Source organism: Bactrocera oleae, chromosome 4, assembly GCF_042242935.1.
Source record: "Bactrocera oleae isolate idBacOlea1 chromosome 4, idBacOlea1, whole genome shotgun sequence".
Classification (NCBI taxonomy): Eukaryota; Metazoa; Arthropoda; class Insecta; order Diptera; family Tephritidae; genus Bactrocera; species Bactrocera oleae.
Window position 1 is genome coordinate 34,984,260 of NC_091538.1, and position 26,046 is coordinate 35,010,305.

A 26,046-nucleotide genomic window follows, 5' to 3' on the forward strand; every position below is an offset into this window, starting at 1 on the left:
GAAATTTAGAATCTCAAAAAATATCATATAACGCTATTTTGGATAAAATAAATAACTTATCAAAAAATGATATTGAATCGGGGACGATTCATCTTAGAGAGGGGGGAGTTAACGGGAGCCTCCACGAAGTAGCTTTACGATCATTATAAACAAAACTATTTCTTTGCACTCAGCAATAATAAAACTTCTTAATAAGCATTTTTGCTTATTTAAGTAATCAATACTATTTTCAATAAAGCTAAGACCCCAGCTTCTTAAATAAGCATTGTTGCTTATTTAATCAACCAATACTCTTTTTATTAAGCTAAGATCACCCATACAATGTAAACAATAAAACTAATTGCTGAATACGCGAATATTGTAAATTGACACTTATTGTAAGACTTAAGCATATAAGAAAAATGTATAAATAAGAGCAAATTGAAATAAAGAGATTCAGTCTTCCATCAGGACCACTCAACTTAATCGTTTGATTTATTTTTTTTAATACTTTCATAAAGAAGGAAGTTAATTTGCATATGTGAAGTGGCATTTGTATATTTTGTTCAAAGTATTTAATTTTTCTCTTTATGTTGGGAGATACGTATTTTGTCAGAGAACGTTGTTATAAATTCTAATTACTGTTAAATAACAGAATATTGCTACAGAAAATGGTGAATTCCTTGATCTCAATTTTTCAGCTCTGTTAGCCGACCAATCGAGCATCATACAAAATTCAATTTGCACCTTCTCGTTCTCTTTGTGAGGTGAACTCCTTGATAAAATCCTAGAAATTGTTCGCTGTCGAGCCTGCACCTTCTCGCCCATTTAAGTTTTCTGCTCTAACCCTCCGCAACTTATTATCTTAAGCGAGCTCGACGCAATCATCACCCTCAGTATATTCGTAAAAATACACAATTGACAAAATGCGAAAAGAATGCCAGCAAGCAAGACGTTTATATCAAAGGTCACGTCGCACCTCTGAGCATATATCCCTCCAAAGACTGATGGAAATCGATGTAATATATCATCTTTATCAGGAGTGATATGAAAATTTTCAATTCTCCGAATTTCAGGAGCTATTATATTGCGAGCGGGAGACTTTAGCTAGACTTCTTACCCACGTAGGACCGTTCCACTTGAATGTAGTGCTGGTGAGATGAAGTGGTTTGTAGCCTCTTGTCCCAAGATCCGCTGGATTATCTGCACTTGCAACATGTTGCCATTGTGCTGGGCCAACTAAGTCTAATATTTGAGATATATGGTTAGATACATAAGTCTTCCAGGTATATGGTGGTTTTTCTAACCATGCTAAAATTATTTCTGAGTCTGACCAAATGTACATTTTGTGAATGGATAATTTCAGATGGGTTTGGAAATTTGAAACTATCTTTGCCAACAGAAGTGCACCATTCAGTTCGAGCCGTGGCAGGCTTAGTGCCTTCAGCGGAGCAACTTTGACTTTGGCTACAAAAAGACGTGAAAATATTTTGTTATCATATTCAGTGCGTACGTAAAGGCTTTGCCTTTTCAGAGGCATCACAGAAGCCATGTAATTCTACATTATAGTCAGGTGCGAAATTTACCATCTAGGAATTCGAATGTCCGAGATGGTATGTACATTGTTAGCAAGTTGAACTCACTTTTTTTTTACATGCACATCCCATTCAGTGCCATCTTGCCACAGTTCTTGAATGACGATTTTTGCTTGAATCATTATTGGCGAAAGCCATCCTGCGTTTGTTTATGGCGGATATTGTAGATATTTCTCAATTGTATATAAGAATTGATTTGTTATCGCATTCCATTGAATCCCGAATTTTTTGTAGTACTGGCCTTTTCAAATTTAGGAAGTTTGTATCTAATAAGTCTTCCCTTTTTATGTTTTTTATTATCTCGGGATGATTTGATGTAATTTTCTTTAGGGGGAACCCGGCTGAATTTCGTGCATTGATCACTTGAGATAGTGATTCGCACGCTAATAAGAGACTGTGGCTACCTAATAGAATATCGTCAGCGTATGTTTGTTTTTGTAGCACAGAAGTTGCTAAAGGCAAATTTGTTTACCAGGTTTCCGCCACTTTATGTAATGTCCTAATGGCTAAATAGGGTGCACAATTGATTCCAAAGGTAACTATTTTAAGTTTGGAGTCGCTGATTGGACTATTAATTGATTTTCGGACGACTATACGTTGGAAATCTTGGTCATCTTGATGTACTAACATTTGTCTATACATTCTCTCTACATCTCCATTAAAAACAAAGATCAGGTTGTACACAGGGCCAAGTATAGTACATCATTGCGTGATTGCCTTCGCTCATACACTTTGAGTCATAAAAAACAATTCGTACTTATGTTGTAATTTTTTCTGGTTTTATTATCCCGTGATGTGGAAGATAAAAAGATAAATATCTACCTTTAGATATTTTTTCATATGGTATAGCCACTTGATTGAGGTAAAGATATTCACCCATCACGTTATCATATGCTAATTTAAGCTCGCTTTTCTTCATCAGGCTTTTTTCGAAACTTAGAAATTGCTGTACTGCTTATATTCTAGAGTGGCCTAGAGCTATAGTTTCTGGAAAGGTGGGCTTGAATGGGAGTCGCACAACATAACGACCATATTCGTTTCTTGTTGTTGTGGACTTGCCTATTATCGCATGCCAGGCCTTCCTCTGAAGGTTGTGTGATCTGGGGTAATTCTTCTACTTTCCAGAATTTTTTGAGTTGATTATTTAAATATTTGTTTGAAATATTTTCAACTTGAGTTGTGAATTAATTAATTTTTTCTGTGACATGGCCACTTAATATCCAGCAAAAGATTGTGTTTTGGGCTAACAATTCATTAGAGATATTCTCTATACCTTTAAGAATTATTTGAGGTATTAAGTCGCTGCCCAATATGTCGATTTGTGATGGGGTGTGGCAGTTGGGATCTGCTAATTTGAAATATGAGCATTTTTCTCACTTTTTTTTTAGGTTTAAAAAAATATGTGTACATACATAAATGCCGATAATTTTATTGTTGTTTTTGTTTTTTCTTTCTGCCTTTGCTTATATGTTCTAAGCGATCCTGCTTGTTGCTTTATTGGCCCAAGGGGTCTGCTGGAAAGTTGGCAAGTCGATGAACTTGACTTATACATTTTTTTAAATGTATTTTGTCTTATATAATTTGTCTTTGGTGTGTTTGGAGACACGAATTAAGCAGGCTGGTATTTGAACAAAAGCAATTTATTTGTTGTAACTTTTAGAATTAGTTAATTTATGTATGATTATGTATGCATATATGTATGTATGTTAGTGTTTAAATGAGTATAAACTCCTCCCGCCAAGTACACCGCTTCCCCCACGCAAAATAATGGGACACCCTAGTATAACCCATTACAATACACCACCCTTATAAATCACCACACGGGACAACACAACACACCACAGCATCGCGCCTGTACACCACCTCAGCAAACAAAAAGGATCGTCTCGGCAGCAGATAGACCTCATTCGAAATAATAGCGATATACACGTTGATGCGACACGCGTTAACCTATCTCGATCAGCCAAAGGAGAATTCGGACATTGGCGGAATTCAAAGTGACACATCGCTTCGCTCACCTTCGAACCCGTTTATCAATAATAATTTGAATTGTAACATTAATATCTTGTTGTGTTATAAAATTAAAGTCTCTTTTTATTTCGTATCCGAAATCAACCGCATTTTTACTTAAATACATACATATGTATAATATTTAACGCGAGTGTAAGTGAATTATCAACAATTTAAATTCAGTGGTGGGTCTTTTCCAATAAATTGGGCACTCATTTATTCATGGTTCTTCGAGCTTCACAGGAAAGCACATTGTGAAAAAATACATAATAACATACATATCGAAAATATACAAAGTGACTAACTAAAATAAAAAAAAATCAAACAAAAAACAAAAAAAGAGGTGGCAATAACTTAAAATTGTTAAAACACAAATAAACAAACACATTTACATAAATACTCAGTTCAAAATTTGCAAAACATTTTAAACAAACAAAAAACTCATAAATCGGGCGCGAAACCTAAATACAATTTGCCAGAAACATAAACGGGCGCGAAATACTGAAGCACCTAAATACAACAACATAAATAACAAGTAAGGAAGGGCTAAGTTCGGTTGTAATCGAACATTTTACACTCTCGCAAAGCCAAATGGTATACTCGCTTGAGATTTCTTTGTGGATTGACTGATATTTTTGGTAGAAGGTCAACTATAGGCATTGGGGTCCACATATTTAGTACTTAGGGGCTTGAACAGTTTTGGTTCGATTTAGACAATTTTTGGTCACAAGGTGGCATACTTTAAACGTATTACTCACGATTATACCCCGATATAATCATTGTTGCTTGATATGCATAGTGGAAAGTGAAAGAATCAAATAGAATTGAAAATGGTGTTATATGGGAAATAGGCGTGGTTGTAATCCGGTTTCGCCCATTTTTGCACTATAACATAGAGATATGAGAAGAATATCATGTACCGAATTTGGTTGAAATTGGTTAAGCAGATCTCAAGATATGGGTTTTCACCTAAAAGTGGGCTGTGCCACTGCCCACAGTCTAATTTTGAACACGGTTCCTATAAAGTTATCTCATACCATCCCAGAGATAAAATTTAATGCCTCTGGCGTGTTTAGTGCTTGATTTATCGCGCTTTTAGTAGTTTTTAACAGTATCGTTATATGGGGAGTGGGCGCAGTTGCCACCCGATTTCAACTATTTTCACACTGTAGGTAGAGGTTTTAGAAACATTTGCTTCCAGTGAATTTTGTTATTATAGCATTAGCGGTTTAGGAGATATGCACATTAAACCTATTAGGGGCGGGACCATGCCCACTTAAAAAAAATTTAACTGCAGATGCCCCTCCCTAATGTGATCCGGTGTACCAAATAACAGTCTTGAATCTTATTGCGGAGCTTAGTTATGGCAATTTATTTGTTTTTGATTAATGGCGATTACGCCCATCTGACAAACAACCGTTAGGTGAACAAAACTATTATACTCTGTAGCAACAGGTTGCGAGAGTATAACAAAGGAAAATGAAAAGAAGCATAACATAAGTATCACTCCCAAAAACCCTTGGCGGAAAAAAAGTGAGTCCATTCAAATTAAATTTGAAAATAGATGCAGTTTATGCACATATGTACATAAGTAGGTATTTTAATTTACAGTTTTAACGGTATTTCTTTGGAAATAAATAACCGAGCAAAGTAACTGAAAAAGAAAAAAATATACGGTATCTGCCTCAGTTTATTTTTGTCTCCAAACACACTGTTATATTCTTTAAAAAAAAAAATTGGCAAAGTCAAGTATTCCTATTTACAGTATTTACAGCGATACCCTTTGGGCTAATCAAGCAACAATCAGGATCGCTTATAACACATAAGCAAAGGCTAACAAAAACAAAAAGTCATACATATTACAGAAATGCATACATACATATGTGTTTATACCTGTCATTTAAATACAAAATTTTTAGGCTTTAAAACTTTGCCGCGAAATAACTAACCTCAAGTAACAATTTTTCTAACTGAATAAATGGGTGCCCAATTTAATGGGAAACACCCACCACTGAATTTAAATTGTTGATAATTCCCTTACACTCGCGTTAAATATTATACATATGTATGTATGTAAGTGAAAATGTGGTTGATTTTGGATACGAAATAAAAAGAGACTTTAATTTTATAACACAACAAGATATTAATGTTACAATTCAAATTATTATTGATAAACGGGTCCGAAGGTGAGCGAAGCGAGGTGTCACTTTGAATTCCGCCAATGTCCGGATTCTCCTTCGACTGATCGAGATAGGTTAACGCGTGTCGCATCAACGTGTATAATCTAATGCCGAGTTGCGAGCAGAATCGCTATTATTTCGAATGAGGTCTATCTGCTGCCGAGACGATCCTTTTTGTTTGCTGAGGTGGTGTACAGGCGCGATGCTGTGGGGTGTTGTGTTGTCCCGTGTGGTGATGTATAAGGGTGGTGTATTGTAATGGGTTATACTAGGAAGTCCCATTATTTTGCGGGTGAAAAAGGTGTACTTGGCGGGAGGAGTTTATACTCATTTAAACATTCTGGGCCCCCTAAGCGAATATTTTGTCTAGCATTGAACGTATTTGCTGTTACATGTATTTCGGCGTACTGTGGATGGAGCAGCCGAGGCTACGGCATACATGTTGTAAGTGTAAGACGTTTTTTTTTTGTTGTAAATAGATGTTATGTAGTTAGTACTTGAAGTAGCTTGTTTATATGATTTTTCTATTTTGATTACTTGTAATTACAAGTATAGTAAAGGTATATGCGTGTTTGTGTTTGATATTTTAAGTGGCGGTTATTTTAAATTTATTCATTATGGTTTATTAAGGATAGCGACTCCACGCCTGGCTCAGATATGGCAAGAATGGGCGCTCCTTTAAAAAACATACCCGAGGATTAGGGCTGTAAAATCGGAGAGATCTTGCGAGCTTACAATGTTTGGCCGCGAGTTGAGAATGGCTTCATTTCGAGTTAGTAATATGGTAAATTCGTTATAGTTAGATTTGGAAACTACTTTTTTTTGACGTGGGATTTGAAGTTTTACAACTTATCCCCATAAGCTACCCATATGACAAGCGCTTATAAAGAAACGATAAGTGCGACCTTTGCTTTTTGTAAGTCTAGGTGCGTCACTGTATCACATTGCGAGTACTTGTATAGTGATCCTTTAACTTTATTTTTGAATTATTATATACATAATTATGAAAAAGAGAACTTTTTTCAACACCTTCAACCCATATATGCGGTGTAAGATCGTATTCTATTATATTATATTATAGCTATTTGAGCGGAGGTACTGCAGTTGGGATCTGCTAGCTTCAGGTGGGAAACCTTTTGCCAATGCTTGCTATTTGTATGAAATCTTGGAAGCATATTTGTAAGTTAAAGTAAAACTATAGCTTCTGCTTGAATGTGCTTATCCGCTTGGGGGGGAATTAGGGTAAAGGGGCAGATTTTGTTTGAGTTTTGGACTACTCTTCCGTCTATTCCCGTAATTTCAAAATTCGATTGTTTTGATGGCGATTTTAGCCGATTTTGTGCCCTAGACGCTATGAAGGATTTTTGTGATTCTTGGTTTATTAAAGCTCTAAGTTAATAGAGTTCTCCTCGATGTTCGATAGAGATGACTGCCGTGGGTAGTAATACCCTATTTTGTATTTCGCTGTGTAGCGTTTGAGTGTTTGTGGCTTTGAGCAACATGGTGTCTTTTGGCAATTTTTGGGATTTGCTTTTGCAATTAAACCCGTGGTTCTTTTCTTATAAGCGCTGCTTTAGGGTGAGCTAGAAAATGTGCTGTAATATGTATGTCTGTGGGATAAAACCGAAAAACATGTGAACATGTCCATGAAAGAACGGCCTTTCTTCATAAGCTCCATTGAATATTTCTGTGTCACATGCGGGCACCTCAAGGTGGATGCCTGAACTTGCCTCTTGACTTTGAATTTGTGGCAGCTCTACTCTCGGATGTGGAGTAGGTGCAATAGCTTTTATTAGCTTCAATTGATCGGAGATCATAGCTTCATACTGGTCTAAGCAGTTTTCGTATATTGCGTAAGTCGATGATTTAAAATTGTGTGGTAGATCTGAATTGTCATAATCTACTATGGCGTCATGAGCCGTTTGGAAACGAGTCCAAAAATTGTCAATATTTTTTTTTTCCAATACCGATTCGAATCGGTGAAGATGAAAATCGAGTGCAGTATCGTGTTTATATGTCACTCTCAGTAATGAATTTGGTGGCACAAATATCTTTGCCTTTTATTTGCTTTGTGGCAACCATTTTTGTTATATTATCTATTACTATATGTGTCGTCATTAACCATTTTTGTTATATTATCTATTACTATATGTGTCAAAGTTGATTAAAATGTTTCTCAGTGTGAACTGATTAAAACTCACCGATAAATGATAATTAATACAGAATACTCTTTTACGTTTATAAGATTTTTTTTTCGGATTAGATAAATACTTACTTGCGAAATACATTTTTTAATTGGTATTTTATTTTGAATATTTTGTTGTGAGTGTAATTTTAATTTTCTTAATTTAATTATTAAGAATCGCACTTTTAATTTAACACTACTTTTTATGTCCTGATGTATTTAGGTACATCCTTATACACGGACTTGTATGTATATATTTATATGCTCGTGAAATTGAGAGCTGGTTGAAGAGATCAATACACTTTGTACATATGTAAGTATGCACGGATTGTTTGTGCGTATGTACAAGTATGTTTATCTTCTAATGCAATTGAGAGCTCGTTGAAGAGATCAATGTGCTTTTATTTTAGTTTTGTACGCAATCCTGCTTGTTTGTTTCAACCGGTATTGCGGGATATATGCCAACGTGGACTTTGAAAAGATGTGTATGTACTTGTACTTATTTATTGTATGTTTTTATACTCTCGCAACCTGTTGCTACAGAGTATAATAGTTTTGTTCACCTAACGGTTGCTTGTATCACCTAAAACTAATCGAGTTAGATATAGGGTTATGTATATATAAATGATCAGGATGAAGAGACGAGTTGAAATCCGGGTGACTGTCTGTCCGTCCGTCCGTGCAAGCTCTAACTTGAGTAAAAATTGAGATATCTTTATGAAACTTGGTAGACATGTTTCTTGGTACCGTGAGACGGTTGGTATTGCAGATGGGCGTAATCGGACCACTGCCACGCCCACAAAACGCCATTAATCAAAAACAAAGAACTTGCCATAGCTAAGCTCCGCAATAAGATACAAGACTGTTATTTGGTACACAGGATCACATTAGGGGGGGGGGGCATCTGCAGTTAAATTTTTTTTTTTAAAGTGGTCGTGGTCCCGCCTCTAATAGGTTTAATGTGCATATCTCCTAAACCGCTAATGCTATAATAACAAAATTCACTAGAAGCAAATGTTTTTAGCACTTCTATTGACGGTGTGAAAATAGTTGAAATCGGGTGGCAACTCCGCCCACTCCCCATATAACGGTACTGTTAAAAACTACTAAAAGCGCGATAAATCAAGCACTAAACACGCCAGAGACATTAAATTTTATCTCTGAGATGGTATAAATTGGCTTTATAGGAACCGCGTTCAAAATTAGTCAGTGGGCGTGGCACAGCCCACTTTTAGGTGAAAACCCATATCTTGAGATCTGCTCAACCGATTTCAACCAAATTCGGTGCATAACGTTCTTTTAATGTTTCTATGTCATAGTGCGAAAATGGGCGGAATCAGACTACAACCACGCTTACTTCCCATGTAACACCATTTTCAATTCCATCTGATTCTTTCACTTTCCACTATGCAAATCAGGTAACAATGATTATATCGGGGTAAAACTTTGCGTGAATAATGCAATTAAAGTATGCCACCTTGCGGCCAAAAATTGTCTAAATCAAACCAAAACTGTTCAAACCCTTAAGTACTAAATATGTGGACCCCAGTGCCTATAGTTGACCTTCTACCGAAAATATCAGTAAATCCACAAAGAAATCTCAAACGAGTATACCATTTGACTTTGCGAGAGTATAAAATGTTCGGTTACATCCGAACTTAGCCCTTCCTTACTTGTTTTTCTTTATTTTTTTTTTGTTTGCGTTTTAATATACAATACAATTAAGAAAATTGTATATATTTTTATCAAAATGTTACTTTATGCGCAATATGAAAATCACGTTTTAGTGAATGTTTAAAATTTTAATAGTTTGATATTACCCAGCATAGGGTAGACAGGTAGATTCTATGCCGTATGATTATATGGTATATAATATGCGTATAGATATTCGCATTACGAAGAGAACGTGAAACGAAACCTGCAGGTACTTGTGCAATTATTATACTCTCGCAACTTGATGCTACAGAGTATAATAGTTTTGTTCACCTAACGGTTGCTTGTATCACCTAAAACTAATCGAGTTAGATATAGAGTTATACATATATGTATACATAAATGATCAGGATGAAGAGACGAGTTGAAATCCGGGTGACTGTCTGCGTCCGTGCAAGCTGTAACTTGAGTAAAAATTGAGATATCTTTATGAAACTTGGTACACATGTTTCTTGGTACTGTAAGACGTTTGGTATTGCAGATGGGCGTAATTGGACCACTGCCACGCCCACAAAACGCCATTAATCAAAAACAAATAAATTGCCATAACTAAGCTCCGCAATAAGATACAAGACTGCTATTTGGATACACCGGATCACATTAAGGAGGGGCATCTACAGTAAATTTTTTTTTTAAGTGGGCGTGGTCCCGCATTTAATAGGTTTAGTGTGCATATCTAAAAACTAAACCGCTAATTCTATAACAACAAAATTCACTGGAAGCAAATGTTTCTAGAACCTCTACCTACAGTGTGAAAATAGTCGAAATCGGGTGGCAACTCCGCCCACTCCCCATATAACGGTACTGTTAAAGACTACTAAAAGCGCGATAAATCAAGCACTAAACAGAGACATTAAATTTTATCTTTGGGATGGTATGAGATGAGTTTATAGGAACCGCGTTCAAATTAGACAGTGGGCGTGGCACCGCCCACTTTTAGATGAAAACCCATATCTTGAGATCTGCTTAACCGATTTCAACTAAATTCGGTGCATAACGTTCTTTTCATATTTCTATGTCATAGTGCGAAAATGGGCGAAATCGGCCTATTTCCCATATAACACCATTTTCAATTCCATCTGACTCTGTCACTTTCCACTATGCATATCAAGCAAAAATGACTGTATCGGGGTAAAACTTTGCGTGAATAATGCGTTTGAAGCATGCCACCTTGTGACCAAAAATTGTCTAAATCGAGCAAAACTATTCAAGCCCCTAGGTAATGAATATGTGGACCCCAGTGCCTATAGCTGACTTTTTACCGAAAATATCGGTCAGCATAGAACAAGGCGGCAAGATCCACAAAGAAATCTAAAATGAGTATACCATTTGACTTTGCGAGAGTATAAAATGTTCGGTTACATCCGAACTTAGCCCTTCCTTACTTGTGTTTTTTAACTTTTATATTGTATATTGTATATCTATTAATCACTTTAATTTTTACATTTTTTCTTTATTTTTCTATAACTGCCTTTCAAAGGGGCTCGAAGGACCATTCGGTGATTCCACTTAGTTTTTCACCTTGGGTGTGGTGTTATACTCACTTGTAGTCTTTATTATATTTTTTCGAAAATAATTTAGAATTTGAAAAGTTCACTTTATTATCTCTCTATTATATATAATATAAAAGTTTTCTGCTGCTGTCGAGAATCAACTAACATAAGAGCGAGCTAGCTCGCGCTCGGCGGGGGGCGGACGTAGGCGAGCGAGCGTCCCGGAGCGCAGCGGAGGTCGCCTAGTACAATATATTTTTTTAAAATAATTTTTTTGACAAGTTCACTTTCACTATGCGACGAAAGCCACTCTGCGGGAACGTATTGAAGTCAAACCTTATAGGTCACGGATGAAATCGAAAAGAGAGCCCATCCCTTCCTGACTAGCCCCTTTTTGATCATTTGGATGGTGAAAAAAACCAAGGTTGAAGTGTGGTAGTATAGTGTGGTTGATTAATTTTATGTGGTTGTGTTGGTGGGTGAAATGGTGTGTTGTAGGTGGTGTATGGTGTTGCATTGTGTTGTGTTGTGTTGTATGATGTTGTACGGTGGGTAGTGTGCTTAGTTGCAAAATATCGAATATAGACCCTTCCGAATTATGTAGGACACATGTCTTAAGGAAGGCTGCTTCCAAATTATATACCAACGCCTAAACAAAGCAATCAATGATGGCGCCTTATTTCCGAATCAATTTGGATTCAGGAAGGCAAGATCCACCATCCAAGCGGTGACCCTAGTAAAAACTCTAGCCGAAAAGGCTATTAGTGGAAAACGTTGGAATGGCGGCACAATACAATATTGTTTGGTTGTAACACTCGACGTTAAAAATGTTTTTAACGCTGAATACTAGCATAGCATAGTCAATATGACTGCTAAAAAGTTTCTCCGTGCCTTCGTATCTTTACAACATAATCGTAAGTTACTTTTACGAAAGTATCCTGAGCTACTACAGAAGCAACGGCTATAAGGAATATAAAGTCACCGGTGGTGTACCACAAGGATCTGTACTACGACGGACTACTGCGAGTCAAAGTCCCGAAAAATGTTCACATCATTGGTGTTGGGTCACCGATTGAGAAACCATGCATTATACGGTCAATGTTCTGAATACACTTTTTGCTATTTCTTGTTCTCTTTTTATTTGCCTAAAATATTCAAGGGTAAGCATTAGAAGTTATTCACCTTAATGCAGTTAATAATTGTATTTGCATTGTGTACATACTTACATATTTATTTGCTTGCTTGCTCTTGCTTTGTACATTTATGCTAACGCTATGTTTTCGTCCACGCAATTACATGAATATTTGTTTGTGAACATTAGCTAGTCCCATTAAACATGTACTAAAGCTTAATATGTAAGCAGCCTCTTGCAATGCTGCGGTCTCAGGTTTTATAATTCTCTTTTTCTTAATAACAATATTATATTATATTATAAAAGAAGGAGCAATAACGTAAAATATGTACTTGGGTTAGTCTCCTTTTATGAACTGTTAAAGGTATATAACTTACATACTTATGTACAAGTATATACAAGTTTGCATTAATACAAAACGAAAGTATGTATTTAACGGTATTGAAATATTGCTTAGAATATTATTTAAGGAGAAGAGTTTTGCAGATAAAGTTAGTCTAATAGCTGACCACACATAGCATCATTACTTGGCCGGTGTATTTTATCGCTTTACAACTTCGCTTAAATTGATTATCCAATCACAACTGGCAGAAGATAACAACGTTTCACTTTCGGACACAACTTGCGTGGTACAATCAAGTTCAAAACTTCCACCACTTAATCTTCTACAAGGTACAATTCAAAAGTTCCAGGACTTTTTAAACAACGCGGCTTCTAGTGGCGCCATATGTCTGAAATTGTTATCCCTCAGCTGAGATATCGCGCTACATGTGAAATTACATTTGTAGTGTCGGTCGGAAAATGAGCATCGAACAAAGAGTCAACATTGAGTTTTGTTTTAAACTTGGTAAAACTTTTACCAAAACTCATCAAATGATGAAACAAGTTTATGGCGATGATTGTCTATACCGTAGCCGTATTCACGAGTGGTTTAAACGTTTTCAAAGTCGTCGTGAGGACATAAATAAGAAATGAGTCGAAACCCAAAAAATCGCGCCTGGAGAAGTCGAAAGTGAAGACAATTCTGATTTGTTTTTATGATTCCAAGGGTATTGTCCACAAATAATTTGTTCCACCCGGCCAAAACGTTAATGCGGTATTCTACCTTGGAGTTTTGAAGCGTTTCGAGTATCGCGAAGATGGAAGTTGGCGTTTGTTGCACGATAATGCGCCGTCTCATCGATCGACGCATGTGGCCGATTATTTGACCAAAAATCAAATTTTAACAATCAACCACTCCCCGTATTCACCTGATATGGCACCGTGCGATTTCTACCCTTTCGGAAAACTACATTTGGCCATTAAAGGAAACCGCTTTGCTGAAGTTGATGCCATCCAAAAGGCGACGACCGCCATCCTCAACGCTATATCGACAAATGACCTAAAAAAATCATTCGATAACCTTCTTGAACGTGCAAAACGTTGTATTCAGGCGGAAGGAGACTATTTTGAAGGCGACCAATAAATTTTTCAAAAAAAAAAACAAATAATATTCGTTTTTTAATAAAAGTCCTGAAACTTTTGAATGGCACCTTGTAACTTACGTTTGATGGCAAGTATTCGATTATCAAAATTTTATCACCTCTTTCAAGCAAATAATTGATCGTGGGTTCAATTTAACTAATATTGAAAAATTCAACCATTTGCGAAATTGTCTCCAAGGTCACGCCTTAGAAACTGTAAATGCGTTTCAAGTGACAAATGAAAACTATTCAAAGGCGTTAGAACGGTTGAAGGTACGGTATGATAACAAAACAAACATTTTTTTGGAAGGAATAAATTCGTTATTTGATTTACCAGCAGTTATGAAACCAAATGACATTCAGCTAAGAAGTTTAATTGATAAGGCTTCAGCTATTTATGGGTTCTTGACATCGCTAGGTACCGCCAGCCAAATATCGCAAGCTATGTTTATTCATTTAATTTTGCAGAAGTCTGATGAACAGACCAACAAAAAGTGGAAGGATTCGTTAGATTTCCGAACGCGCCATCATGGGAGGATTGTACCACAGTTTTGGAAAGGCACTGCCAATACCTGGAATCACTGCACGCATGTTAGTACTTCGTCAACTCAAGGTGCTAACAAATACTCCACTTCGAAATCAAGGAATCAACCACGAGGCTATACATTTTCCTGCTCCAACATAACTTGTACTTTCTGTTCCAGTAACAACCATAAGGTTTTTAATTGCGATCGCTTTAAGTCACTAAACATAACTCAACGTTTCGATCATGCAAAGAAAATTGGATTTTGCACCAATATCAAAGGGACATCGTGTAGCCAAATGTCCATCATCACACAGGTGCATCGACAACACCACAGTTTACTTTACCGCGGTTCTACTTCAGTCCAACAAACACCTACTCAGGTATTTACAAAACAAGAGGCAGTCACGCATACACACAGGAATAATTCATTGTTGGATAACGTTATCCTTGCAACAGCAAAAATTTTCGTTCGTGATGCATCGGGGAGCTACAGATTGGGTACAGCACTGCTAGATTCCTGTTCACAGGTAAATTTTATCACAGATGATTTTTCGCAAAAGTTGCTTCTGGCAAGAAATAAGCAAAACATACAGATTCAAAGCATCGGTTAATCGTCAACAAATATTAAATTCAAAATCTCAACTAACATCAAGTCGGAAGTCACTGGTTTCGAACTTCCATTGACTTTTTGTATTCCATCGCACATTGCTTATCAACCAGATCCTGAAATCAATATTTCAATATGGAATATTCCACACAATATAGCACTCGCTGATGATGAATTTTATATACCAAAGAAAATCGACGTGCTGCTGGGTACAGAAACGTTCTTCAGTCTTCTATCTGTAGGCCAAATCAATCTTTACCCATCTTGCAAAAAACACTCTTAGGCTGGATTGTTTCGAGACGCTACAAGATGGGCAGTAACAACATATCTAAACCATCTTGTTTATTTTTAGCCAATGAATCTTTAGATGCCAAATTCGAAAAGTTGTGGAAATTGGAAGAAAACACTACCATACCAGAGGCATGGACTCGGGAACAACAGAGTTGTATCTTATGTACAATTCAACTGTGTCAAGAAGACCTTGCGGCAGAATAGTTGTCAAATTACCCTTCAAAGATGATCCGACATGTTTGGGAGAGTCATATACTACGGCATTGAAACGATTCAATGCATAAGAGCGTCGATTAGTCAAATCACCCCAATTGAAAGCACAATACGTTGAATTTAAAAGCGACTACGAGAGTTTGGTTCATATGAGCGTTGTAAAAAATCCACATCTCAGCGAACCGCATTATTATATACCACATCATTGTGTGCTAAAACCAACAAGTACAACAACAAAGCTTCGAGTTGTATTTGAAGCTTCCTGTCGAACCACATCCCAAAAATCATTAAACGATATTCAGATGGTTGGCCCTACAATTCAATGCGAACTTATTCTTCTTCTTATTCGTTTTCGATTCCACAGGTTTGCACTCACTGCAGACATAGTCAAGCTGAATCGCCAAGTATTAATGCACGAAGATGATCGAAAGTTCCAGTATATTCTGTGGAGGAGTTCACCAACTGAAGATATTCGCACTGTAACGTATGGAATGGCTGCTGCACCATATCTTGCTATACGGAGTTTGTTCTATTTAGCTGAGCAGCATTCAGAACAATTTACAATTGGCGCAAAAATCGTGAAGTCATCATTCTACGTAGACGACCTACTCTGTGGTGGTGATACTCTAACCGAACTTGCACAGATAAAGCAAGAGGTAATACAACTGTTAGAATTAGGACAGTTTAAAGTAACAAAGTGACATTCCAATTATCATCAATTCAGAGAAGACAACTTTATAAAGGATCTAAACGTAGATACATCCATCACTAGTACACTTGGACTAAAATGGAACTAAAATCTTGATTGTTTTATTTTTTCATTTGAAGCAAAACTAGCACTGACTGGCCGACTTACAAAACGTTCCATCCTTTCTGTTGCATCATCACTTTACGACCCACTTGGACTTTTACTTCCTGTTATTATAACATCAAAAGTTTTGTTGCAAGAAATATGGCTACTAAAGTTGGATTGGGATGAATCTGTGCCACAGAACATTGAATTTGCTTGGAAAAGTTTCTTAACTGCTTATCGGATCTTTCACTAATTAAAGGGCCGAGGCACTGTTTTTCGACAGATGTGGAATTTCTTCAAATACATGGATTTTGTGACGCATCGATTCGTGCATATGGATGCGCAATATATACTCGAGTTATCAACAAATGTGGCACTAATACTACCATTCGCCTACTCACTGCGAAGTCCAGAGTGGCACCCACCAAAAAACAATCCTTACCCAATTTAGAACTTTGCGGCGCTCTTCTTCTTGCTTGTCTTTTAGCTAAAATTAAACCAACAATTTCTAACAAATCTTTTAACATTTTTCTTTGAACAGACTCACAAATAGTATTACATTGGCTTAAGATGCATTTTGCAACACTTTCGACTTTTGTTGGTAATCAAATTTCGGAAATTCCAGATTTAACCAAAGGAGCCCATTGGAGGCATGTTCTACCGTATTGTAACCCGGCCTCTGGAACTTGTTAATTCAATATGGTACACCGGACCAAAGTTTCTATACAATGGAAGTTGTCAATAGGGAGAAACGAAAATCAGCATTCAATACAATTGTTAGCACCAATTACATTTTGGAAATTGTGAATCAGCAGAGTAGCTATTCCAGCAGCCTTCGATTAATAGCTTAGATGCTCCGCTTCATCAATAAATTTCGACATGACTCATTAACACTTTCACCACAAGAGTTACATCACCCCTTTCTTAGCATACTTTGGAATATTCAACACATACATTTCGCTAATGAAATGCATCTTTTACAGAAAGAGCTTACGATAAATGGCCCATTACGTTATTTAAATTCTTTTCTCGATTATTCCGAAGTATTTCAAATACTCAAAGTTGGAGGTCGATTGGAATCAGCAGATATTCCAGAAGAAAGGAAGCACCCCATGCTGTTGCCAGGCAAATGCGAATTTGTTGTACATTACGTTCGCCATCTGCATTTGAAACACTACCTTGCAGGACCCAAGGCACTCGTAGCACTGATAAGACTTCAGACCCATTGTATACGTTACAAGCCGATATACCCATTGTATACGTACCAATCCAGCGATTGGTGCGGGATTGATTTCTGCGGACCAGTCAACGTATATTTGCGTATTCGAGGAAAAACACCTTATTAAGCGTACATTGGGATCTTCGTTTGTCTAGCGACAAAGGCGGTTCACATCGAACTAGTATCGGATCTATCCACGGACGCATTCTTAGCGTCATTGAAGCGCATGATTGGAAGAAGAGGTCTACCCTCTGACATCTTTTGCGATAACGCAACAAATTTTGTGGGTGTTTGCAACAAACTAGCTGAATTAAAGTAATTTTTATTTAAAACCGAAAACGAAAATGCAATTATAAAACATTGTGCTAATGAATTTATAAATTTCAATTTTATTCCTCCAAGACCACCTCATTTCGGCGGTATTTGGGAGGCAGCAGTCAAATCGGCTAAGGGTCACCTCAACCGCACCATCGAAAATGCAAGACTCATAGCTGAGGAACTAACAACAGTTCTGGTTGAGATAGAAGCTGTATTAAATTCTCGTCCAATAACACCAATGTCATCGGATCCAAATGATTTTGAAGTATTAACTCTGGGGCATTTTATTATATTATTGGTAGTGCACTTAGGGCACTCCCCGAGCGGAGATTGTCAGCTACCATCAGCAACGTACAACGATGAAATCAGGTCACAAGCATTAAACAGATGTTTTGGAATTGATGGTCAAAAGAATACATCAACGACCTTCAAGTACGATCAAAGTGGTTTTCGGAGCGACCAAACATCAACAACAACTCAATGGTTATCATCCATGAAGACAACCTACCGCCTCAAAAATGGCATATTGGAAGAGTTATAAACTGTATTCCAGGAAAGGACTCTAAAGTGCGTGTGGTGGACATTCGAATAACGAAGGGAATCATTCGGCGACCAATTCACAAGCTAGCACTTCTACCTGTTTGAAATGCCTTTCAACGAGGCCGGGATGTTGGGTCACCGATTGAGAACCAATTCATTATACAGTCATATGTTCTAAATACACTTTTTGCTATTTCTTGTTCTCCAATTATTTGCTTAAAATATTCAAGGGTAAGCATTAGAAGTCATTCACCTCAATTCAGTTTATAATTGTATTTGCATTGTGTACATACTTACATATTTATTTGTTTATTGCTCTTGCTTTGTACATTTATGCTAACACTATGTTTTCGTCCACGCAATTACATGAATATTTGTTTGTGCACATTAGCTAGTCCCATTAAACATGTACTAAAGCTTAATATGTAAGCAGCCTCTTGCAATGCTGCGGTCCCATTTTTTATAATTCTCTTTTTCTTAATAAAAATAATATATTATATACGAAGGAGCAATAACGTAAAATATGTACTTGGGTTATTCTCCTTTTATGAACTGTTAAAGGTATATAACTTACATACTTATGTATATACGAGTATGCATTAACACAAAACGAAACTATGTATTTAACGGTATTGAAATATTGCTTAGAATATTATTTAAGGAGAAGAGTTTTGCAGATAAAGTTAGTCTAATAGCTGACCACACATATAATCATTACTCGGCCCTTTGTATTTTATCGCTGTTACAACTTCGCTTAAACTTTTCGCTTTTTCGATATTTGCGCGGTTACAAAAAAAGCTTTGTAGCCCAACAATTGGATTTGCAGATGACATTATTGTTGTGGTGGCTGGAAAAAATCCCCCACTGAACCCTCCCCGAGTGTGCCGACTGGTAATAGATACACGACGCAAGCGGGGACGAGCTGGTAACAGTCGCGCCCCTGCCGTAGACGTGAGGAGTCTAGCTAAGGTCAGACTTCGTATCTGTGTGTTCGGTGTTTCTCAATAGCACAGCATGCATATAAGGAGCCTTACCATGGTGGGGGGTACTAGAAAGGGCAGGATCAAGGAGTCATGTGACCCGTGCCGAGGATGAACCTGGCTGGGGGCCCTTAAATAGCCCAGTCTCGAACGGAGCTTACGGAGGGGCCAAAACACGGCAGCAAAACAGGGGGAGGGTGGAGATGCCAAAGAGCCTGCTGCTGGAAGTGCATTTGTAGGTAGTAGTCCGGGTCCGCCACCGTCATGCACAGATGCCGGCTGGTACCAGGGCCAGATCAAAATGATTGCTTGCGACGACGAAAGATCGGTCGCTCTATACAAAGCTGCTATAGCTAAGGTGGGAGAGGTATACCCCGGGGCAAAATTGGTAGCAGTGGATAAAAAGTGGATTAAGACATACCATCCAGACCAAGGGCAAGGGTATGGATCCCGGCTACACCATCACAGCCGGACCAGATTATGCAGCTCATAAGAGCCTGCAACCCTAGCCTACCCAAAAAGGAGACCAAAAGGGCCACGATACAGATTCTGCTGTTATTAACGAAAAAATCCATCGAACCGCTGGCGAAAAGTAGCGGGGAGATACAAGTCGGACGCCGATGCTGCAGACCATCTGGCATCGGAGAAAGAGAAATGCGAAGTAGAGGAAGATCCTATGGAGTCCTCGCGCGACGCCGAAAGTATAGAGCAAGGTGAGTGTTCTTCTTCCGGGTCTGAGCTTGCTGCCAGACTCTCAAACTTGTGTACTGAGAGAGAGCTTTTAAGCGACTCTCAGGAAGACGAAGATATAGCATTAGTTAATGCGTATTCAATAAATTAATCTTCATCACAGCAAACTAGCTTCAGCAGTCCTAGTTAAGCGCGTGGCAATGAAACAGGCTGAATTTGTCCTCATTCAGGAGCCATAGGTTAATGGAGGGCGTATTTGCAGACTGAGGACACCGAGCTATAAGTTATTTATGGCTAATTGTGAAGGTACAATCAGAGCCTGCATAATGGCAAAGAAAAACCAGCAACAACGACAAAGCAGCCGTAAGTTGGGAAATGGGCACAAGCAGTTACCGGCTGGTGTCGTGCTATATGCCATACGAGCAAGAGCTGGTGCGAAATCGCGCATCACACAGTCTGGGGCAGCACATATGTCAATGACAGAGGTGAGTGTCGCATTAATTATCTACTAGGCACTAGGTTACTGGTGTATAATAAGGGAAGCACGCCAACGTTTATTACAAGAAACCGACAAGAAGTGCTGGATATTACACTTGTGTCGGAAGAACTATTTGACAGGGTAACCCAATGGAGGGTTCTCGAAGAACATTCCTTTTCAGATCACCGATATATTGAATGTACAATAGAGGAAAGGGCCAATAGAGGCATTAACTTCAGGAATCATAGGAAAACGAACTGGCAGGTACGCCATACAAAAAGGAAGTTAGAAAAGCAAAAAGAAATTCATGGAAATCTTTTAGTACTGATATCGAGAACACGGCGGAAGCGTCTCAACTTAGGAAAATAATGGCACAATTGGTTCATAGTATCGGTTATCTCCAGAAGCCAGACCGAAGTTGGACGGTATCCAGTGAAGAGTCCCTGGAACTACTAATGAATACCCACTTCCCAGGCAGCTCTGAAAGCCATATTGCTGAATATACTCAAGACAGTGGAGCAGAAATGGACTCCACTCTTATAAACATAGTGTCAGAAAGCAACGTACGCTGGGCAATAAATAGCTTTAAGCCCTTCAAGTCGCCGGTACCAGACGGTCTATTCCCGGCTCAATTACCGCAGTCGCAGAATTACATAATGGATTGGCTAATTGCCATTTTTAAAGGGACCTCTCCTCATTCCTTCTAAAAACGCTGGAAAGACTAATAGAATTACATATAAAACAAACTGAAACCAGAAAAGTTGGCGGGTTCGCAGCATGCGTATTGTAAAGGAATATCCACAGAAACAACACTAAGCTCTGTGGTGGCGGAGATTGAAAAATCTCTGGAAGTTAAAGAATACACTCTATTTGGCTTCTTAGATATAGAAGGAGCCTTCAATAATATTCAGCCTAGGGCCATACTGAGTGCGCTTAAGGATCTGGACATCACTGAACCTCTCAGAAAATTAATTGAACAGATGCTCACTAGCAGGTCAATAATTTCAACGTTGGGAGCGTCAACGATGTGCAGATCTGTCCAAAGAGGTACACCTCAAGGAGGCGTGTTATCCCCACTTCTATGGGTCCTGACAATGAATAAGTTGCTGTTGGATCTAGAAAAGAAGGGGGTACATGTTTTGGAATAGTTCCAGTATAACACTTGGAGACAAATCAAGCTACCTAGGACTAATCTTAGACAGGAAGCTTTCATGGAAACAAAACTTGGATGCTAGAGTGAAGAAGGCAGCCACAGCACTCTACACCTGTAAAAGGATGGTGGGCCCCAAATGGGGGCTAACCCCTCGGGTAACTTATTGGCTCTAGCAGTTGTCAGACCAATCATGACATACGGTATATTGGTATGGTGGCCAATAATGGAAAAGAAATACGCGGTAAAGCGTATGGAAAGTATACAAAGAGCAGCCAGTAAATACATTAGTGGAGCTCTTAGAACAACGCCAAGCTAGGCTCTAAACATAATTCTATATTTACTGCCAACAGACCTGTTCTGTAAGCAAGTGGCAGCAAAGTCAGACTGAGGGAATCCTCCCAACTAGTCGCAAGCAACAAGGGGCATTATAGGATACTCAGTTTATTCCCGTTCCTACCCAAAACCACGGATTTCCGCAATTCAATAGAATTGAAGCTAAATTCGGTCCACAATATTGCCTTCCCCACCAGAAAGAAGTGGGAAAGGGACGAGGAGGACTGGAATACAGGAATTAGCATCTACACGGATAGATCCAAACTAGATAATAGTGTGGGAGGTGGTGTCTTTTGCGCAACATTAGACACCAAAATCGCGTTCCGTTTATCAGACCACTGTAGTGTCTTCCAGGCGGCCATCACAGCTATCAAAGAAAACCTTGTGGTATTGACAAAAAGTGTGCTCACAACAAGGAGCATATATATATATATATATACGGATAGCCAAGCGGCCTTGAAATCACTCAAGTCTAAAATGCTCTCATCCAAGCTAGTCTGACCTATTAGAGGATCTGACATCCTACTTCACAATAAACCTGCTATGGGTTCCAGGACATAGTGATATCCCTGCTAATTGCGAAGCAAGTGAACTAGCCAGAACAGATACCACTTTGCAACTAACTCCTGAAAAAGAGGTTATTTTTATGCCACTGGTAACTTGCAAACACTCAATCAGCGAACATACTATAAATATAGCAGAGTCTCGGTGGAGACAAGCAATAACCTGCTCAACCAGCAGACTAACGTGGGGGAATGGGGCGTGAGTCGCACATACCGACTATTAAAATTCAAAAGGAATGATATAAGAACTCTGGTAGGAGTACTAACAGGTAATTGTCTAATTGGTAGACATGCCAGTAGGCTAGGTGTACCATACAACGACTATTGTAGAAGCTGTCAAGAAGTAGAAGAAAAGGAGACTGTAAAACATCTTCTATGCGAATGTAAATACAGGAAAAGAATCGCGACTATCGGTCGTGGATTACTTGACGACGTATCAGAAGTTGCTAATATACAATTATTTGTACTGATGAACTTCATCAGAAGCACAGATTGGTTCAGAGAGGAGACGATAGAGTGAGGGAACATTAGTCCCGGTCACAATGGGCCTCCTATAGGGCCAGGTGCGTCGTTAAACAGCCATATGAGTGCGGTTTGATGACTTAATATGGCTTGGTTCTTCAAAAGTTCAATGATACCATCGACGCTGATGTTAGAAATATAAAAATCCTTCTTGTACATTTGCAATTTCTGCACGACCAGTGGAAAACAATTTATAATGAATGCAAAATAGCTGCAGAGAATTCAGAGCATGTCGAGACGATTTTACAATCAACCACAAAAAAAAACACGGAAACGGCCTGCATAAAGATCTCTATTTCTATGGTAGTTCTATGTTATTTTATGAAAAAGTATTTCGTTGATGCATCTGATAAATTGTCCAATAAAGCTATTCACCTCATACACGTTTACGATGCAAATTTAGAAACCCGTCTTACTCCATACAACTTATTGAATGCCATAAATGCTCGAAAATTAGGAAGACCTTTCCCAAATATTTGCATCGGTTTGAAAATATTTTGCACTTTATCTGTATCTGTTTCAAGTAGTGAACGTTCGTTTAGTGCTTCAGCAAGGATCAAAAATGTTCATGTCATGTTACTTTTATTCAGGCATTTCATCATGGAAAGACTTACGCCTAAACAACATTTAAAAATTGTTTCGCGCGCTTCGCTCAACTTATGGTGAACATAATCGGCCTACTGAGCGTACTATTCGCAACACCATCACCCATATTGAGTCCTAGCATTCATTATTGGATAATATTCGACCGAGTAAACCACGGCCAGCACACAGTGAAAAAAATATAGTGGCCTTAGCTGAGAGTGTACACGAAGACCGTGGAGAGTCGATTCGGCGCCGTTCGCAGCAACTCGGACTGATGTATGGAACGACTTGGCGCATTTTACGTCGAGATATTAACTTTAAAGCGTACAAAATACAGCTTGTGTAGGAACTGTGCCGCTCGACCTTCCCAAGCGACAACTCTGCGCTCTATGGGCTCTTAAAAAGTTCCAAGAAGATCCGACGTTTTCGAGCCAAATTTTTTTCAGCGATGAGGCCCATTTATGGCTCTATAAGTATGTAAACAAGCAAAATTGCCGCATTTGAGATGACGAGTAACCCGAAGAGATTCAACAACTGATATTTCATCCAGAAAAAACAACGGTTCGGTTTATATTTCTTCAAAAATGATGTCGGTGAGAACGCAACCGTCAATGGCGACCGTTATACCCGCCATGATAACCGACTATTTGATGCCTGAAATTGAAGCTTGTGTTTTCGGCAACATTTGATTTCAACAAGACGGGGCCACTTCACATACATCGCAAAAATCAATGGATTTATTGAGAGAACACTTCGGTGAGCAGATAATTTCAGGTTTGGGACGGTCGATTCTTTTTCCTTTGGGATATGCAAAGTCTAAAGTATATGCGGACAATCCGGCTTCAATTCAGGCCTTCTAGCAAAACATCACGCGTGTCATTCGCCACATACCAGTCAAAATGCTCGAAGGAGTCATCGAAAATTGGATTCACTAGATGGCTTATCTGAGACGTAGCCGCGGCCAACATTTGAAAGTGATAATTTTCAAAAAATAAATGCCAAAGAATGTTCTTTCGAGTGATAGTAAACATTCATGAGATATAAATTTTCGGTGTTTTTTTCTTTGAAAATGTAGGAGACCTCGAAATGGATCAACCTATATATTAGAAACGTGTCAACGGAAAAACCGTACAACTGTAGTGGTAAGATATGTATATACAATAAGTTCTAAGATGGTAGCGTTATCTTGTAATATATCGCAAATTTTACGAAGATAATTTCTTAAATAAAAACTTTTCCATACAAGAACTTGACTTCGATCGAACAATTTGAATGACGGCTATATGCAAGTGGTCTGGTGTCGGCGATTCCAATAAATAAGCAGCTTTTTAGGTATAAATAGAAGTGTACAAAATTTCAGGTCAATATCTCAAAAACTAAGGGAGTAGTTCGCGTATATTTAGACAGACGGACGCTGATTAAATATTAACTTGGGAATCCATGAGTTCTTCTTAAAACGAATAAATCATAAATATAATAACATAGAGCCACAAAATATCTACTGATCTATAATTGAAAAGACGTTAAGATTTCGATTTAAATAACATTTTATTACTCAGAGTAATCTTAGTGCCTCTACTTCACTTAGGCGGCTGCTTTTGGGTAAAAGACAATTACGTGTATATGAGTTATCAAGAAGAAATACTTCTTTAATTACACGGAAGATATGCGATACCTTATGTTACAACAAACATCGATCGCGGTATTATATAACATGCTTCGAACTCATACCGTGAAAATAAGGTAAATTCACATTTATTTTGCAATATATTGAATTGAAGACATAAGCAAGAAGTTGCAAGCTCGCATAACGAGCAATAAGTGTTAATTTGTTGAAATTAGAAATAAAGATTAGTCTATGTCCATTAAATTGGGGCTTTCATTTAACAATCCAGTGATCGAACTCAAGAGTGAGTTACAAGGTAGATGATTTATCGAGAAATCCGTTACAATTGGAGTCAAAAGTGGGAACGATTTGAAGATACCACATATCCGTGTGAATAATTCACTGGTTGTGTTATGAGCGTTAAATCAAAAGAAGCTCGCTTCTAAATATTTATTTACGATAACGGGGTTTCGATTACTTCCTGATGAGTACATTAAATAGTTTTATTATTATATTAAAAGACCTGCCCCCTTGAGGGCTGGGAAAACAAAATTCGAAATTTAGTTTTTTTATTATGGAGTTATGAACTTTCAATTCTTTTAAATTTTTAGTATTTTTAAAAAGATCTTGAAAGATTTCCTCTTCAGTTAGATTTATACTTTTGTGAATGTTCAGGTAATAAAAACATTGAGACGCTCTTGTCTCATCATGTTTTAAAAATAATTCTTCTTAAATTTGAAAATTATCAATCTGGGGTTGTCATTGTAGGCAGGAAATATTGCCAAAACTTGTAAAGACTTATTCACATTTTCAAGGGGTTTCCTATTTGTAATCAAAAAGGATATATATATAGTCATATATTGAAGTTTTTGATACAAA

At 37.9% G+C, this 26,046-nt stretch overlaps 1 protein-coding gene across 4 annotated transcripts in view; it reads right to left on the reverse strand.

Moving 5' to 3' along the window:
• LOC106623160 (lysosome membrane protein 2) overlaps positions 1–26,046 on the reverse strand; it is a 165,410-nt gene that overhangs the window by 17,460 nt on the left and 121,904 nt on the right. The window lies entirely within an intron of this gene.